The 19,643-nt window shown below is 36.6% G+C and overlaps 1 long non-coding RNA gene across 1 annotated transcript in view; it reads right to left on the reverse strand.

Moving 5' to 3' along the window:
- Nucleotides 1–17,605, reverse strand: part of LOC106726809 — a 19,961-nt gene extending 2,356 nt beyond the window's left edge. Inside the window, exons 1-2 of the long non-coding RNA XR_001362913.1 lie at nucleotides 17,595–17,605; nucleotides 14,217–14,220 (exon numbers count right to left, since the gene is read on the reverse strand). This is a non-coding gene — a long non-coding RNA (uncharacterized LOC106726809). The remainder of the gene's footprint in view (nucleotides 1–14,216; nucleotides 14,221–17,594) is intronic.
- Between the last annotated feature and the right edge of the window lie 2,038 nt (nucleotides 17,606–19,643).

The following is a 19,643-nucleotide window of genomic DNA, read 5'->3' on the forward strand; positions in this document are numbered from 1 at the left end:
CCAGCATTAACTGCCCCTGGCCACTCCCACCCCTGAGGGCAAGCCCCCACTGCCCCAGTGTCTGTGTCACTTGGTCATACTAATATGCATGCATATAAGCCCTTTGGTTGATCTCTCACACCCCCTCCCCTGCCTTGTCCCCTAGATTGGGTTGTCTGCTCAATGCCACCTTGTCTCGGGATCCATTTTTGTTCATCAGTTTATGTTAATCATTATATCCCACATATGAGTGAGATCATTTGATATTATGCTTCTATAAAAAAGAAGGAACTTTTACCCTTTGCAACAGCTTGGATAGAACTGGAGAACATTATGCTAAGCGAAATAAGCCAGTTGGAGAAAGATAAATACCATGTATAGTTTAATGATATGTATTAATTACCATATAAGACAATAATTTATGCAGTTAGTGTTTATAAATTGCTACTCCATTATCCTATATAATAAAAGGGTAGCATGCAAATAGACTGAATGGCAGAACAACCAATCAAAGTGTAATATGCTAATGATATGCTAAGGTTGCTCAACTGCTCGCTATGATGTGCATTGACCACAAGGGGGCAGACCGTCAACTGGTCAACCAGTCGCTATAATGTGCACTGACCACCAGAGGGCAGATGCTTCTACTGGTAGGTTAGCTTGCTGCTGGGGTGTGGCCAATCGGGGCTGAGCGAGATGGGCCAGACAGTACCTGGAGCTCTCCCGTGGTCCCTCTCCGGCCCGATCATGGGGTCCCTCAGCCTGGCCTGCACCCTCTCACAATCCGGGACCCCTCAGGGGATGTTGGAGAGCCGGTTTCAGCCCAATCCCGCAGGCCACTCCCCTTGGGAGGGCACCAGATGCAGGGCTCATGGCTGGCGAGTGCTGCTGGAGCAGCGCGAGTCTCTCCCAATTGATTGGGACTGATTGGGCATGAGCCCGCAGCAGGCACAGTGGGGCCGGGATGAGTGGGAGCGGCAGGTAGGAGCTGCAGGCGGCGTTGGATGGCGGGTGTCAGCCCGATCCCTCCAGGCCACCAAGAGGGACTCCACCCGTGCACGAATTCGTGCACTGAGCCTCTAGTTTAGCTGTTCTCAACCTGTGGTTCACGACCCCTTTGGGGGTCGAATGACCCTTTCACAGGGGTTGCCTAAGACCATCGGAAAACACATATATAATTACATATTGTTTTTGTGATTAATCACTATGCTTTAATTATGTTCAATTTGTAACAATGAAAATACATCCTGCAGATCAGATATTTACATTACGATTCATAACAGTAGCAAAATTACAGTTATGAAGTAGCAACGGAAATAATTTTATGGTTGAGGGTCACCACAACATGAGGAACTGTATTAAAGGGTCGCGGCATTAGGAAGGTCGAGAACCACTGCTCTAGTTATATATAACAAAATAAATGCTGTGCATGTGTGTGTGCTCATGCACTTAAGTTTTCAGTGGTATTACAAAGCACAAACTTTGGCAGGGATCTGTGTCTGGGTCCCACATTCTTGCTCCTCTTAGACAAATACAATTTCTGATACTCAATTTCACTACTTGTAAAATTCCAATCATAAAAATTTCAAGATGATTCAATGTTATATCAAATATATATCCATGGATTTAAAACCAGGGATTTAAGTCTTAATATTGAGTGCCCACCCACTCCTTCTCAGCTCTTTATAATATGATTTTAATTCTTTATTCATTAAAAAAACTATAATTACCATTCAATATATGCAAAGTTTTTTAAAAATTTATTTTTAGATAGAGAGTGGAAAGAAGAACAAGAGAGTGAAACATCAATTTGCTGTTCTACTTATTTATGCATTCATTGGTTGATTCTTGAATGTACTCTGACTGGAGAGCAAACACACAGCCTTGGCATATAGGGACGATACTCTAACCAACTGTGCTACCCAGCCAGGGCACCATTCAACATAACCTCTTAATATAGAATCCTAAATTTTATCTTGACCAAATAACCAAATATTCCTGAAATCATCTTTTTCACACCAAATATAAAACAGTCTTACTATATTATATATTGAATTTTGAAAAATTAAATCACTGGCCCTTCGTGGCCCATAAATTAAATGTACACCATATATGTTTTGAAAGTTACCTAACAGTTGCATTCTTAAAATTTTTATATATGTGTATATTTGGAAACAACAGTCAAAATGAAGAAAGTTATCTAAGTGTATATTTTGTGCCCTAGCCAGTTTGGCTCAGTGGATAGAACATCGGGCTGGGACTTAAGTATCCTGGGTTCTATTCTGGTGAAGGCTGGGGGCACATGCCCAGGTTGGGGGCTCAATCCCCAGTAGGGGGCATGCAGGAGGCAGCTGATGAATGATTTTCTCTCATCATTGATGTTTCTATCTATCTCCTTCCCTCTCCCTTCCTCTCTAAAATCAATAAAAACATATTAAAACAAATAAATGTATATTTTGTATTGAGTTTAAACATCAAGACAGTGACCAAGAAAAATATACCTTTATGGTAAATAAGATTTTGCAGATATAGTTTTATCAGTTAAATATGCACATGTCACCCTAGCTAGTTTGACTCCGTGGATAGAGCATTGTCCTGCAGACTGAAAGGTCCCAGGTTCAATTCTGGTCAAGGGCACATGCTTGGATTGTTGGCTTGATCCCCAGTAGGGGGCATGCAGGAGGCAGCCAATCAATGATTCTCTCTCATCAGTGATGTTTCTATCTCTCGCTCCCTCTCCCTTCCTCTCTGAAATCAATAAAAATATATTTTAAAAATATGCACCTGTCTTTCTGATCTTAGTACAAAGACAATTGTATAATATTTTGAGTCCCCACTCTAGAATAAGGAATTTGAAAACTACAACATTTTATAGTGAGCCTAAGAGAGTTGGTGCTCAATAAATATATGTTGTTTAAGTGAGTAAATGAATGTATCCCTATTGACAGCAAAGATGTCTGACAAATTTGATTCAGAAAACCTCTCTGATGTATTTAATCAAGGACTTTATGTGCATTTTTTTAAAAAGGGAAAACTTTAAAAAGATCACTCACCATTTGAATCTTATTTTATATTCTCTCTTGTAAACCATAGACAAATAGGCCCCTCTGTCTTTCTCAAAGTCTCAAAATGTAATTGCTTTAAATTGTGATCACCTGACCAGATGTCTGAAAATTACATGATCTATTTAGTATAACTTGTTTAGCTGAATCAATTTAATTTCCAGGCCATATGTTCACACAATTATTTCATTTAATCCATTTCAAGGTGGCTTCCTCTTTGGCGCCTTGCTGATTCACCTCTCTTTGAGTGATTCAACTCTAGAATAAGTAATGACCTACATGATAATTTTTAAATAACACTGCTGAACATCAAAAGACACATTCTATTCATCTTCTCAGGCCAAGTATTTCAGGAATAATAAGTCTTGTTTAAATTCTATGTCTTGCCGTTTTCTTTCATAGAAAATGAAAGGCTTAAAAAAGGTATGTCCTGGTCATACCTACAAATTAAAGTATGAATATTGGATTATCACTGGAGGTAAAATAAATTCCAGTTAAATCAAAATATTATCCATTGCATTTTCTATAGTAATTTATTGAAAGTCCCCTTTCACTTTTACATGTGCTGTGCAAAACTGAATATTTAACAACTTTGATGAGACAGTATAATTAACCATTTTCCACTTAGAAATTTAGGCAGTTTTGTTTTCTTGTCTTTCACAGTAATTTGATTTTTAAAGTTTTTTCTGTACCTGACTTTCAATAGTTTTAGCAAGATTATCAAGTTTTGTCCCAAAATGTATTTTTCTTAGGAAAAATAACAGAGATTTTAATGATGCCATTCTGTTCTGTATAAATTGAACCCAAGTTTCCACCTATCCACTTTTAAGTCCATGTTGAGCTGATCATTATCAATAAAACAAAGTGGAAGGGCATGGAAGGACACTTTATCTTTGTTATAATTTTATTTTTAATTTCTTTCTTTATTCTTAGAAATATGATTCAACCACTTTAGACTTTTCTTATATGAGGTTTCCACAGTATCTGAAAATCTATTATGCTTGCCTCTCTTTTAAAGATAGATAGATAGATAGATAGATAGATAGATAGATAGATAGAAGATATATCTGAGAAAACACAAATTTCTGTACCTAATATTCTCACACACAAGATTCTGGCTTATTTTTGATAAGCTTTACTTCACTCATTAACTGAAAGAGTCTATCATTGTTTTAATTATAGTTATATGTGATTTTTAAAATAACATCTTTAGTGTCTCAAAATAAGTACAATAACTATGAAATCTTTGTATTTTAAATAAGACCTGCTGATATGAAATTTCAGATCATTGACAATTTATTGTTTCAAAAAGATAGACTTGATTTATACAGACTGACTTTTAGTAGGAAATACTACCCACAGCACTGGGAATACTATAACCTTACTAAGTCCTTAACCCCTAAATCTAACAGATGGGTGGAATTCTCATTAATTTTCACCATGGAACATTACATTATTTGAACTCTAAACAGATAGGAATATGTGAATCTGTTGATTTATCTATTTCATCTTCTATTGATTTATCTATTTCCTCTGAATATTTTGTGTTTCTTGTTAATGGAAAGCACATTTCTCAACTTTATTCTTTATAGTATCATATAATTAGAAATTATTTGTAGATTGCCTAAAATAACAGATCCAATGAAATTTATAGTGTATTTGAAAAATATCACATCATCTAAATTACATTAAACATAAGGTACTGTGAGTTCTCTTAGTAAAAAAAATTATCACTCAGTCTGCAACCTTAAATAATATACTTATTAATTCAACAAGTACTTGTTAAGTGTCCAATAAATACAGAATAATATAAGGGTATGTATAATAAATGCTATCAGGGATTTATTGAATCTTCTCACCTTGATCATTTCACTGCATTTGTGCCAAATACCAACTATCAGCATTTGCATTCCTTGCCTGAGGACTTTCTCTGGCCACCTGGCTACTTTATTACCTGTCCTCGGACAAGTCGGACCACTCTTTCCCCAGAAGAAGCCTTAGCCAAATACTGATGAGAGTTGATTTCCTTGCCCTTTAGTGGAGTAATTCCGAGACACATAGTTTATAGCGGTCCCAGATTTCTCTCGCGAGATTCAGTTCCATTTACCCACAATAGTAACTTGCTTAAAGTAAACACTTAATTGGCTGTATTTCCTGTCTTGCCTCCCAGTCCTCTGGTACTTTTTTCCCAAGGATGGCATTCCAAAATAACTGCTTGTGCTTGAATCCTTGTGATAGAGTTTGCTTCTCAGGAAACCATACTGAGACGATAGATATAGATGATGTATATGGTAGAGATATAGATTTACATAATTTATTGTCTATCATCAGGAAGAAATGCTGATCATAAAGTCTGAATTATATTTAAATATTTTTTCATTGTATACATTAAAGCCACATTCTATAGTCAGCATCTCTTCCTGTTTAAAGTCCACTATTAAGTTTCAATAAATAAAATGATGGTAACCCAGGAAAAATTTATTATGTCAAGGAATAAAAAGAAGAACATAAAGTAATGAATTTTGCATTGATAATTTATTGGTAGAATAGTATCTTGTATTATTAGATTTCAGAATATGATTAATAAGGAAGAATGTGTCTGTTTTTATTTTAGTATTCTGATATCTACAACCACTTTCACTTGCAAATAAACACAGTTTTTGTCTTTATTTCACCTTAAGAGTAAAAACTTACAAACTAAAAGTAGAGTTCTTAAAAATAAATATTTTCTTATGTTTCTAAATTCTAATTCTAATTATTTTTGTAACATATCAGACTAATGCTTAAAAATCAGAATATTTCCAAAGGCTACAAAAGATGTCACTAAAGCAAATGAACTGAAGCTCTGGAAGGTGTGTCCATGGTTAAATGCTTTTAAAAAAATATATTTGTATTGATTTCAGAGAGGAAGGGAGAGGGGAATAGAAAGATGAGTGATGAGAGAGAATCATTGATTGCCTGCTTCCTTCATGCCCCCAACTGGGGATCAAACCCACAACCCAGGCATGTGCCCTAACCAGGAATCAAACTGTGACCTCTGGGTTCATAGAGTAACGCTCATCTACTGTACCACACCGGCTGGGCCATAGTTAAATGCTCTAAAAAATAACTTAAAAGTAGTTTGACTTGCCCTAACAGGTTTGGCTCAGTGGATAGAGTGAAGGCCTGCGGACTAAGGGTCCCAGGTTCGATTCTGGTCAAGGGCATGTACCTTGGTTGCGGGCACATCACCAGTAGCGGGTGTGCAGGAGGCAGCTGATCGATGTTTCTCTCTCATCGATGTTTCTAACTCTCTATTCCTCTCCCTTCCTCTCTGTAAAAAAATCAATAAAAATGTATTTAAAAAAATAGTTTGACTCAAAACAATTTGGAAAATAATATAGAGTTCCTATGTACACTGTCTTGCTCCCCCTAATGAAAATCTCTTACATATCCACAGTACATTGTCAGAAACAGGAAACTGACATTGCAATGATACTATTAACTAAAAGATAGACTTTATATGGATTTCACCAGTTTTTACATGCACTGTTTGTGTGTGTGTGGGGGGAGGGGGCGGGTCTGCTTCTATGAAATTTCATTGCAGAAGTAGCTTTGAGAAACCATCTCCACAATCTGGACATAGAACTGTCCCATCACCACAAAGAAATGGCCTAATGTGATCTCTTAATAATTACATCCTCTTCCATCCTTGACCCCTGGTGACCATTAATCTGTTCTCTACCGCTACCTTGAGAACATTATATAACTTGAATAATACAGTATGTACATGCTTTGAGAATCACTTTTCTTTTCATTCTGCATAATACCCTTGAGATCCATCCAAAGTTTTTTCAAGTATCAATAGTTTGTTGCTTATTATTGCTAATTAGTATCTCATTCATGGAGGTACCAACCCCATGCCTGTTTTTCTATCTGGCAATTTGTATATCTTAATCCGTTCCCTATTTCGTCCAGCTCCCCTCCAACCCCCTCCCATGTGGCAACGAAAAAATAAATATTCTGAATATAATTTATGGACATTATTATAAGTATTAATATAGTCATATGACCTAGCTAAGGTTTTATGTACAATGCTCAACAGAGGGATTTAATCTGACCAAGTAAATATATTGACCAGGCAATATTCACTTCAATGCATTCTGCAAAAGATGGCATAAGATCCAATAGGGATTTAAAAAATTAACTAGGAAATACATCAATCTTTTATTTCATTGAACTTTTGCTTTATATGGAATGTTTTACTCCCACTTTTCCCTATTTGGGATATCATGGCTGTAATTGAGACTTCAAACAACTAGTACTACTTGCATTCTTCAATGGTTTTCTTAGGAAAAAAATCAGATTGGAAATGGTTAGAACTTGCTGAGGCAAAGATGACTATTCAAATCTTACTAGACAAATAGATTGAGGGTAAAAAATGCATTAATCATTTTATTTGAGTGACAAAATATTTTAATTACCTACACATTTTGAAGTTTCATTTTGACTTGATCCAAATGATTTTATTTATTAATATATTTGGCTAGTTTTCTAAAATATATAACAAATATAATTTTGGTTTGGTATTGTTCATCTTTTTCTTAAATTAAAATATTAACATGGGTATTTTAAATATTATTTAACATTTTAACCCTAAAACAATCTATGCATAATTTAAAGATGAGCTTAATACAGTACTTTTTTCTGGACCACTATCACAAAACTCAACCACCTGGATAAGTAGTAAGCTTTAATTGACGTAGTCAGAAATTCTAGGTATCAACTTAGAAACTTATCAGTTTTGTAACTTAAAAGCATATTTAAATTATAGTTATAATTACTTAATGTAATAAACACAAACAGGATTCTAGATGATGGCAAATATATAAAAATTATATGTATAGTACAAATTCTATATATAAACATATCATACCTTTTATATGCTTTTAGTCTAGAATATGATCTTAGACCATAATTATATCATGGTATGAATCTGTGATTACTTATAGTAATATTAAAGGGATGCAAATATTTATTTAGGTTAATGTCTATCAAAACTATTCTTCTCAACATAAAGAATAACTTTCTATTAAAATAACGGCAATCTGATATAGTTACACTTCAGTTTTCTAAAAGAAGAAAAAAATTAAATGTCTGTTTTTAGTTTCCTTGAGGTACAAAGGTATATATTTTTCTTCCAGAAAATAGATAACTGGGTCAACAATTTTAATGGCTAATTGATTTTCCTACATACTATCTATTCTGAACTGTATAGATCTATATAATCGACACAAATAAGTTTAGTTTTCCTGTCTGTAAGGGCATTGAGAAAAAGTAGCCCTAAATCAGCAGTTACCTGGGGACTCTTAGAATCCGATTATTGTCAATGTGATACATATGAAAATCACTTTGTGGAGCCGCCAGGGAGAGCTTCAAAAAGACAGACATTCGCCAGAACTCTTGCATGTGTTAATCAGAAATGCAGACACATCTGAAGTGGACAGTTCTATAGCGTGTGCAGCAGGGTCAGGAGCCGCAGGGACTGATATGTGTAACGTTGACTAGCGATTTTAGCAACAAGCAGAATCATCCTTTGAAAGGTACTATCTCAGGGCAGCTGCAACAGTGTGGAGCCTGCACTAGTGTGGACATTTTTTAAATGTTTAAAAAAGAGAAGAGAGGTTAGCATTTCACCCCACCCTCACCCCAAAGTAGGGCAACCTACTGCCATCTCAGCTTCTACTTGAAGGCCAGACCTCCCAAGCAGTGCTGGAGAGGCCAGGTAACAGATAAGCAAATAGATGATCAATATTCTTCTCATGTTTCATACAGCCTTCGACTCAGCATGCATCTCTCATTCAGAATTTATTGAAAGTTAGCTGAAAATTACTGCCTGTTTTTCTACCATTTCAAACTAGTGGACTTGGAGGAGAGGACAGAGCTTTTAAGTTGAATTCATGGGAAGACCAGTTTTTGCATAAGAGAAAAAATATCCTAACAGGTGTAAGAAAAGGGGATTTAGACTAGGAAGACAAGTGGGTGTTTTATAAACTGTGAACTGACTCACATCAATCAAAGGACAACTAGCAGTAGCTTAGGGAGTATCTTTAAAAACGATGATCCCTGTATCATGCTGATATGTACAAGCATCTCCCAAGAATTGACGGGCTTAGTAAAGATTTCCTACAGGTTATCTCAGTTAAGCTTGATAGCTTGTTAACAAAGAGTTTCTGCCCAAGGGCACCTCATAGACATTTCACATTGTATTAAATAGCAATGTGAAATTTACACATAGACAGAAAACAGTCTGTTTACCAAACCTTCCTGAGTTTCCCACCTTAGGTGCATATTTGCAAACCAAATTCACCATGCATCATGTGCTGGTTCACGCCTCAGATACCAGGGCAGGGCAGCAGGAGAGCACCAGACAGTAAAAGAGATATGTTTATCTCTAGGTATTATTAGTAGGGACACAGAACACTTCAGTTATCTTGTTGATAGGATGATAACTCTCAATTAGCGTATGATGTAAAAAATGGTTTTGCTACTGAAAATTTGTGTGGCAATGATTTGTGACAGAGAAAATATTATTGGCCCATTTTTTAAAAAAATTGTATTTCCAAATATACAATTTTGCTTTAAATTTTTAAACATGCTAAAACAAAACATGTTCAGTTCATCCAAGTTTATAAATTTGTATGTTTTTTCCTCTAAGAGAAGTTGGACATTTCAGCAGAGACTGGTGATATATGTTAATAGACATAGTTTCATGAGAATTCATTAAATATACATATACCCTAAATGTAAGGGTTAAATGACCTTTTATTGGTTGCTTAACATTTTAAATCATTTAAAAAACTGTCAGCATTTTAAAGAGGTTTCTGTGAAGTGCAATCATATTTAAAGGAGTGAGGAAAAGAGAAAATAGCAAAGATACAACTAAGCCTGAAGCTGAGTTAATAAATCAGTAGGAAGTGATGTTAATTTTACAAGGTGCCTTAAGAATAAAACCAAAACCAAAATTAAAGGAATAAATAAACCACAAAAACTGCTAAAGTATTCAAATTTAGGGAAAGATCATGAAGCAGATGTTAAAGTAAGAGCACTTGTAAATAAATAAGGACAAAAAACACAATTGGACATAATCTTATTCTAGACTCTGGTCACTTAAGTGCTATACACAGAAAAGTTTTGGTTTGCAAAATAAAACCTACATCTCTAATCCCCAAACGTAGCCTATGGTCATTACCACCATCACCACCACCAGTATTATCACTAAAAGCATCACTACCACCACTTCTTTATCCTTGCCATTCTCAACCTGATCCTCAAAAACTTGGAAGTCTATTATGTGCCTACCACTTACCTAAGGTAATTGACACTAACAAAAAGTGAGTCTTGGCTACAAAGGTCAAGTCTACTTCTCCTGAGTTCTTAACTACTTATAAACATTCTTTCCTTACTAAAAATCATGGCTCTCCAATTTCATTTATGTTAAAAATTATTATTTTTTATTTCTATGCCTCTAATTTATTTCTTTTAAAAAATCTTAATTGTTGAGAGTATTATAGATGACCCCCAGCAGGTTCCCACACAATTTATTTCTTTTTAAAAACTCTTTATTGTTGACAGTATTACAGATGTCCCCCGTGCCTCCCGCCACCAAATTCTTGCCCCATTCCAGGCCTATTAGCTGTGTTCAAAAAATGGTTTTAAACCATGTAGAGAACAACAACAAAAAGCTATTTTAATTCTTAAACACCTTGGTTAGGTGTCTATAAGTAGCATTTGATGGCCTTACTTTTGAACAGAAAAATCGAATTTTAACGGAACATTTTATCTTGAGGTCATTGCAGATTCACGTGCAGTTTTGAGATAATACAGAGAGATAACATGTACACTTTATATAGTTACCCAATATGGCAAAATTAATAGTAAAATGTTACAACCAGGATTTTGACATTAGTAAAGTCTGGATACAGAACAATTTAATTACAATAGTCCCTCCTGTTGCTCTTTTATAACCACATCCACTTCCCTACCTACTTCCTCTTCACCTTATCCCTCAACCTTGACAACTACTGACTGATCTCTTCTTCCTTATGTAATTTTGTCATTTCAATAATTTTATCTGAATGGAATTATACAGTATGTAGCCTTGGGCATTGGCTTTTTTCCCCTTCTTTTCACTCAGCATAATTCCCTGGAGAATGCAAGGTGTTTTGTATTTTTTATTGCTGAGTATTAGTCCATGGTATGGATGGACCACAGTTTGTGTAACTGTTAGTGGGAAACCCCCATTTGCGCTTGGGCTCCCTGTCGCTTTGTCCAATATCGAAGGCAGGGTTGAGTCATGTTAGGCGCTTATTGAGAAGGCTAGCCAACCAAGAAGACAAGGCTCTTACAAGCATAAAATTCTGCCTTTCAGCCAGGTACAGGGGGCAGGATTATAAAGGGGAAGGGGCTGGGGTGAGGAATGCAGCTACTTTCCTCACCGAGGATGTCAGCTATTGTCCTTAGTCATATGGCGATGAGATGATGCTGATGAGACGATATTTTGACTCCTGGTGGGTTGGCCTGACCATGTTTATTGGTTCCGCTTGCTGGATTCACAGCTGAGTCACTTTGCACAGGCCTTGAAAAGGAAACTTTAAGAAAAACTTAACCCCCTACTCATACATAAGAAACTTAACCTCCTATTCACATAAGTATATGTGTTGTAAGATTTAAAATAATATGATTACTTTAAAGATTAATTCAGGTGCTCTATTAGATTTTAAGTCCCCCCTATAATAACCATTCACCCTTTGAAGAAAACCTGGCTTGTTCCCAGCTTTGGGCTGTTACAAATAAAGCTGCCAAGAGCATTCATGCACAGGTTTTTGTGCCACAACACTTTTCATTTCACTGGAATAAGTTGTCAGAAGTGCAAATGCTGGATCATAAGGCAGTTAAATGTTTGGTTTTATAATGAAATGCTAAATTATATTCCAAATAATTTCAAATTATTCGACAAAATGACTATATACCGTTTCATCAGCAGTGTATGAGTAATCCAGTTTCTCTTCATCCTCACTAGCATTTGGTATTGCCATTATTCTTTATTTTAGGCATTCTAAAATGTAACATTTGGTTGGAGTTTTAATTTAGGTCTCCCTAATAGCTAACGATGTTGATTATATTTTGTGTACTTATTTACCATCATCTTTGATAAAATGTCTTTTCATTGTCTGTCATGTATTTTGTCTTTTTTTTTTTATTACTGTGGAATTTTGAGAAATCTGCATGTAGTCTATACAGTACCCTTTGTTGGATAAATAGTTTGCAAATATTTTCTTTGAATCTCTTTTTTGTCGTGTGTGTGTGTGTATGTGTGTGTCTTACATCTGTGTGAGCATATGGCTTGTTTTTTTCATAATTTTAATAGGGTCTGTTGGAGAGCAAAAGCTTTTAATTTGAATAGGTTCAAGTTATTGATTTTCATTCTTATGGATCCAGGAACTCTGCGTAGACCTAAAACTGAAAAAAAAAAAACACCTTTTTTCAAAAAGTTTTATAATTTTACATTTTAAATCTGCGAACTATTTTGAGTTAATTTTTGTATAAGATATGAAACATAGGTTAAGGATGGCTGGTTGGTTGAACATTGATTGAGTGGTTGATTGATTTACCCACAGATATTTAATTGCCCTGGCACCATTTGTTAAAAAGGCTATCCTTCCTCTATTGAATTGCTTTTGCTCTTTTGTACAAAATCAGTTGGGCCTATTTGTTTGGGTCTATTTCAGTTCTCTATTTTGTTCTATCGATCCATGTGTCTAATCCTCCACCAATCCCACACTATGTTGATTCATGTAGCTATATAACAGGCCTTAATATTGGTCAGAGTAATTCCTCCCACATTATTCTTCTTTTTCAGGTTGTTTTATTTATTCTAGTGTTTGTAGCTTTCCAGATAAATTTTAGAATAAGTTTGTCTATATCTCCAAAACATCTTGCTGAGAATTTGATAGAAACTACATTTAACCTATAAAGCAATTGGCATCTTTACCATGCTGTTTTCAAATATGTAAACATGCATTTTTATCATTTGTAAAAGTTTTCCTTTATGTCTTTCAACAGCATTTTATAAATAACAGCATATAAATCCTGTAGGACAAATGCAATTTTGAAGATTAAAATGCTTTTATTTTCTTGACAAACAAGACAAAAATCCAAGCAGCATTAATTTACGGGAACATCAAAGTTTAAAACAAGAACATGGAGGGGCGAGGAAAGGAGCTGGTGAGCACCTGGAAGAGGAGGAGGAAGGTGGAGGAAGACCAGTGTTCCTCATGTTCCCAAGTGCTTCTGTGTCTCTGTGGCTGAGGTGGCCCTTTCATCCTGCTTCCTGGCTGGTTGGTGGCCACATAAGAGAAAAGGACATGGTAGTGCCTTTAGGATGAGGCCTAGAGCCCTGTCTGGCCACAGATGTGGAGAGTGCTATAGATTTACCCTCAAACAGCCTTCCACATTTTCACCATCACCCAAAATCCTCTGAGAGATTTTTGTATTTACAGTGGGCCAGGTGGTGGCCAAGACCAGGGTGCAACCCTCAGGCTCTAATCGTCTGTCACCAGGGACGTTCATCCAAGTGCCTCCATGGCCTCCTGATCTCCTGATGTGCATGGAGTCAGGAGGCTGTCAATCATGGTGCTAGAGGTGGTACAGGAAGGACCACAGACCTATTTGAAGTGTGTCACCCACACTGTGATTATAGTGCTATGTTTCTGTGAATACACCATTTTCTTGCAACTTTCTGTTACCACAAACAAGAGACAATGTCAACAGAGATAAAGATGAAAAGCATTCTGCTCTTCCAAAATGAATGTGTAGAAGCTTCCTTTTTATAAGGTGTTAGAGAAACTATAGTGCTCATCACCAGAGGTCCTGAGGGCCTATTGTGTGCTGACAGGTATTTAAATGTTGATAGAAGCCTTCTGAAGGTGTATATCAAATTATCTCAGCAGTGGAATGTCAAGCTGATTCATTTTCTGACTCCAATCAGGTCCTTTGTTTTAATCTACTTTGTGTTATCTTCATCATTCTGCATTTGTAAAGCAGGATATTTTAAAGCCCATTTGCTCAGGAGTGGCATAGCAATTATTTTGAGGACTGGTTCTACTGCGAAGTAGCCAAATGACCTTAGACAACTTTCCTTCTTTGAGCCTTTTCCCCATCTCTCGAATGGGAACAGTGGCAGCCCCTTCCTAGGGAAGGGGGATCCTAATTGTGATGATTAAATGGGGTGCGTAGTGCATAACCACTTAATCACTGGTACCTTATCACTCTCATAAGCTTACTCATAGAATGGAAGCAGGTCAGACAGCAGTACAAAAACATGATGGAATCATTAGGAATGTATCATTTTAGAGGTCCTAGGAAAGTCTTTCACCCGAAATACATTTCACAATCTTCGATCCATCTCAAATCCTCCTATTAAATTGAAACTCTGTTTCTATTTTTTTTCTCCTAAAATGCAAATAACTCCTAGGCAAAGTAAGACATTAAAACTTTAGTAGATAATACAATCATTTTATAAATTGCTATATCAAAATGGTTTCTATATACAACATTTCATCCTGTGAGAAGATATGTATTTGTGTTTTGAAGCATTTGTTAAGAAATGAAGTTTTGGTTGGTTTAGCCTTGATGGTAAGGAACTGGCCAAACTCAGGTGAGTATAGGATAGACCACAAACATCTATTTACTTATTTTCTGATAAACATCTGAACCACTGGTTCTTAGTCCTCCTGCATTTTAGAACCATCTTGGAAATTAAATGCATGCACACAGCATACACATATACATAAACACATATGCATTACACACACACACACACACACACACACACACTTAGCTATATCAGGGCCCTACCCTAGAGATGTATTCTGTTTAATCAGACTGCAGTAGGGCCTTTACATCAGTATTTTTTGACTCCTCACCCTGGTTGTACATGCTACTAGGTTTGAAACACTCCTGTATATAAATTACAGAAACCAGATGAAATGAAGAGTTTAGGTGCCTTAAAATGATCTGTAGATTGAGATTCAAAAGCACCAGGTTCTCCATTGGAACTCTGTGAAAACAATATGACACTTCCAGATTTTCTCATTTGGGAAAATAAAATAATTCCATTGCGTTTAATTCCAATGATCAATGTCATTCTAAAATAACAGAATTCTAGAAGTCAAAGTTTCCCTTCCTTTGCCTATTTGAATCAACATTTGCACATAGACTTAATATGACAGATTCCCCCTAAAGGGGTATTAGATTAATGGATGGTTACAGATAGTTTATACATCCCATCCCCAAAGTAAAGCTTTATCAGACGTCCTGAAAGGGATCTGGGTACATTAGGGAAAATAACATTTCCATTCCAGACTCAACACTGATCCATCAAATCTGTTCGCCTGCTGTCAGCAGAAGGTATTGCCAGATGCTTGAGCGAAATGGCCAGAACATTCGTGTATGTCACCAGTTAGCTGCACAAAACTCGACTGTGGGGAACAATTCTCCCTTGTTCCTCCAGATACCTCTCAGACATTCGGAACTATTAGCTTTAATTACACTTTTAGTAGTGTGGCTCTGAGAGTTAGGATCAGCTAGCCTCAAATCCTCTGCAAATAAGTTGTAAAAACCCAGTCGCACAGTTAGCTTGTCTGCTTCAGCAATAGATAAATGCTCCCGTGTGTTCTAAATAATCCCGGGAAATTATCTTGGAATCTGTGCCAGTTTATTTTCAGCCACTGAAACCATAGTGCTTTAATGATTCTCATCTTAAAACAAAAAGGTAGATATTGATGTTTTTGGATAGGAAATAAACCCAAGTAACCTCAAGTTTAGCGTGTATGAGCATGCATGCATGAGAACATGTATATGTTTTGAATTCTTTAAAGTTTTTTATTTGAATTTTAATGGGGCAAAGCAGAAGTTTAGCTATTGAATGATGGCAGTAAAAGCTATGCTTACTGCCAAGGGTGCTTGTTTTGGCTTTTCTAAGGTTGAAACCAGTTCAGAGCATGGAAAGGCAACTTCATGAGAGATGGAGAGCCAAGTGTTCCAAGGTCTAAATCAAATAAACATCTAGTTAAGTGCCTAATGAACCTCTCAAGCAGACATGGGTGGCTTCAATATGCTAACTGTTGTATAAGACTATTAGGTAGAATATGCAAAATAAAGTGATAGGAAGGCATAACACAACACATGGAAAAATGGACAAAAGCAGAGACAAGGCTTTCTCAAATGCTTTTGGACTGAACTTCAGTTCAAACATGTAGCTTATGTATGTTCTGAATGGCTCTTTTCAAAACATATTTTTAAAGATAATTTAGATTTAAATTCAATGAAATATCCTATTGTTTCAGAGCCTTTTAGAGGTCTTACTTTATAAATAAATTCAGTGAAAAAAGAGTTTTTAAACTTCTTACATGGACTGTATGTTAGAGTTTAATCTGATCCTGCGGAATAAGAAACAGTTATCATCTTTTAAAGGTTTCCACCTAGTGGCAAAGTTATTATGAGCAGAGAGAGGACCTCAATGCTTAAAGCAGATAGAAACAGGAACATTAGGCACATGTCTCACTCAGTGAAGTTGAGTACCACGCATTAAGTACATTTGAGATGCTGTGGAGCAAGTGATCTACTAAAAGAAGGCTGCAAATAAGGCCACTCTCTTCTGTTGGGCTTACTTAGACTGCTGTCCAAATTGCCCTTAGAGATATCATGACTCCAGGACAACTGTAAGCAGTGGTTCTTTTCAGGCTTCAGAGAAATGCTGCCTATAAAGTTATTATTTTCCTTAAGATTAAAAGTATAATTTGTGTATGTAGAGTAGTCAGCTTATTCATAGTGAAAAATATTACCCTGCAAGTGAGCCAGGTGATATGAACTCAGGCCATGAGCTAAGCATACAAATTTGGGTAAGACCACCCTTTTCTGCTTTATATTCTGTAAGATGAGGGAGTTGAAATGAAACCTGGGGCTACAGCCCAGTAGCCACGGGCCAGGGTAGCCTTTTGATGTGTTCTGTTTATTCTACACAGCATAAAAGAGGGGGGTGAGGTTTGTGGGGGAGGGGAAAGGAGAGAGTTGGGAGTATTTTAGGTAGAACAGGCACTCTACACCAGACCTCAGTCACCAGGAGTCCCTTTGCACACTAGCTGTTTTCCTTTATATGTTATTCATCCAGGCTTTGAAAACATTTGGGTTTGTGTCTCCTGTTCTGGGTGTTTTCCAAGGTGACATCTAGATTTAACATATTCCAAAGTTACTTATGTTCTATGCAGAAAAAAATCAATGTTAATGGCTAATATTTATTGAGTTTTTATTATTTACCGGACAGTGCACATGATCTGAATCCTCACACCACTCTAGGAGGTAGGCCTCTATCATTTCTATTTTCCCAGTGACTGAAGAAACTGAGGCTCATAGAAGGTAAATAATTTTCCAGCAGTCACATAGCCAGCAGGTGGCAGGACAGGGATCTGGTATATTGCAATCCAGAACTCCAGTCCTTAACACCTCCCAGACTGAAGATATGGCATCTACATTCAGTCGTTGATTGGTCACGCTGTACCTTGCCTGTCTTTTGAGGAAGTGTGCATGTAAACAGAGAAGTCATCTTTTTCTTTGTAATATTTGTTATTGCTTTTGTGCCTACTGTGATTTACACAATGAAACATATTTAGATGAAGATAAAAGCAAAGGCAAAGGAAGGTAATTGACATAGTTTCCCCTTCCCCCATAAGATTCTGTTAACAGTTTCAGTATTAACTTGTGCACCGCATATTCCAAATAACGTATAAGGGAATTTGAAATTTCTCTAAAACAGACATAGCATTCAGGTGACATACACTTAAGACACTGGTCCTGGGACTAGAAGGATATTTGTTTACCAGTTGGACCAAAGAGTTCCATCAATCACATTATTAGATGCAAGAATGTGGACTTTAAATGTGTACATTATTTAAGGCTTTCTTCTCTTCTAAAGGTACATTTTAACATGTTGGTACATTAGTAGGGGATAGAGTAGATGAGGTATACTTCCTGTGGACATTCACATCTAAGAATCACACATTCAGTGATTATAATGAAAAGATTGCCACAGAACGTACATGTATCATGACATATTCCAACAAAATACGTTGTACTTTAGCCATACTCAATGTGTGTGATTTGGAGCAGTCCATTCTAGAGGAAAGAGTAACATACTGATTAAAATTTTCACATTGGTTTCCAGTAATGTTTTACTGTGTTGTTTACATGTGGAAATTGCTAAAGTCTGTCTTAAAATGCCAGAGACATTCTGAGCACATTCAAGCACCTGAGGTCATTGTGCATCTGAAATTGCTCAGTGCTCTGGTCTGAATAAACTGACCCTTGGTGTTAATAGTCATCAAGCCAGGGCTTCCTGACCTGTTGGAAATTTGGGTCTTAGCGTACTTTGTACAGCGGCATCCTGTGCTCGCCCTCCAAGGATATATCATAAGCTGTAGAAAACAGTTATGAGCGTGGGAAGAGATGAAGCCAGAGAGAGCAAGGTTGGTTTCCTAAAGTTTTCCTTTTCTGCTTTCCAACATGAGTGTTTCCCTCCACAATGAGTTAACAGAATGAGGTAGAGAAAATGCTCCCTTAGCTGGGAAAGTCAAGGCTCTTTCCCTGCTCAGGTGATAGCACTGACACTTCACACAGAGGGCTAATTACATTTAATGCTCTGGAAATTAATTACAGAGAACAGATAATTGTGAAAGCACCTCCCCCAATGCAATTCCAAAGATAAACAAACAAACGACATCATGATTACTAAGCAGCCATGGAATGCTTAATTTTATGCACAGTGGGAAGTGCACCAGTAGTCTAGAAACGGATGAGAAGAAAGGATACTAATCTGAAATATGAAATAGCAGAGGCAGTTTTATGTAGTAATGACCCACAGCTCTCCCGGCAGGAGTGGGAGTCCTCAAAGCTCTGAGCATGGAGTCCAAGGATGCGTTTATCGGAATTTGGGTCTACCAGTCAATCAAATGATGATTTGACCAAGTTTGGGACTGTTTGCTATGCCAGTGGGTAGATGTACCAATCATACATGCTGCTTCTGCTGTTATGATGAAATGGTTGTGGCTCATTTAAACACATTCCCCTTACTAAATTTGTTCTTTTATATAAAAGACGGAGACCAGGTATCCTGAACAGGAGGAGACACTAGGATCGAGTTTATACTTGTTCTAGAAAATTTGAGTATAGATTATAAATCTTTCAAATGTTGCAGTTGACTTCAAAGGGGGCAAATAAAACCCTTTGTCAGATGTCCCAACATGGCCTGCTCCAAAACGCTTATCAGAATTATGATGCATAGAGGGCAACAAGGAAGAATAGCATGGATAAATAATTGCAGCTCTAATGTCAGATTATCAATGAGGCCTCGGTTCCATGATTTCTATTTAAAAAACAAACAAACAACAAAAACATTCTCCCCTACTCTCACAACTACTGCTTCTTCCTCTTGACATTAAATATCCTTCTTTTCTTATAATCACTTGTTATTATTTTAGTCACTTATTTATTTGTGTCATATATTTA

This window comes from Myotis brandtii, unplaced genomic scaffold (assembly GCF_000412655.1).
Source record: "Myotis brandtii unplaced genomic scaffold, ASM41265v1 scaffold32, whole genome shotgun sequence".
Lineage (NCBI taxonomy): Eukaryota > Metazoa > Chordata > Mammalia > Chiroptera > Vespertilionidae > Myotis > Myotis brandtii.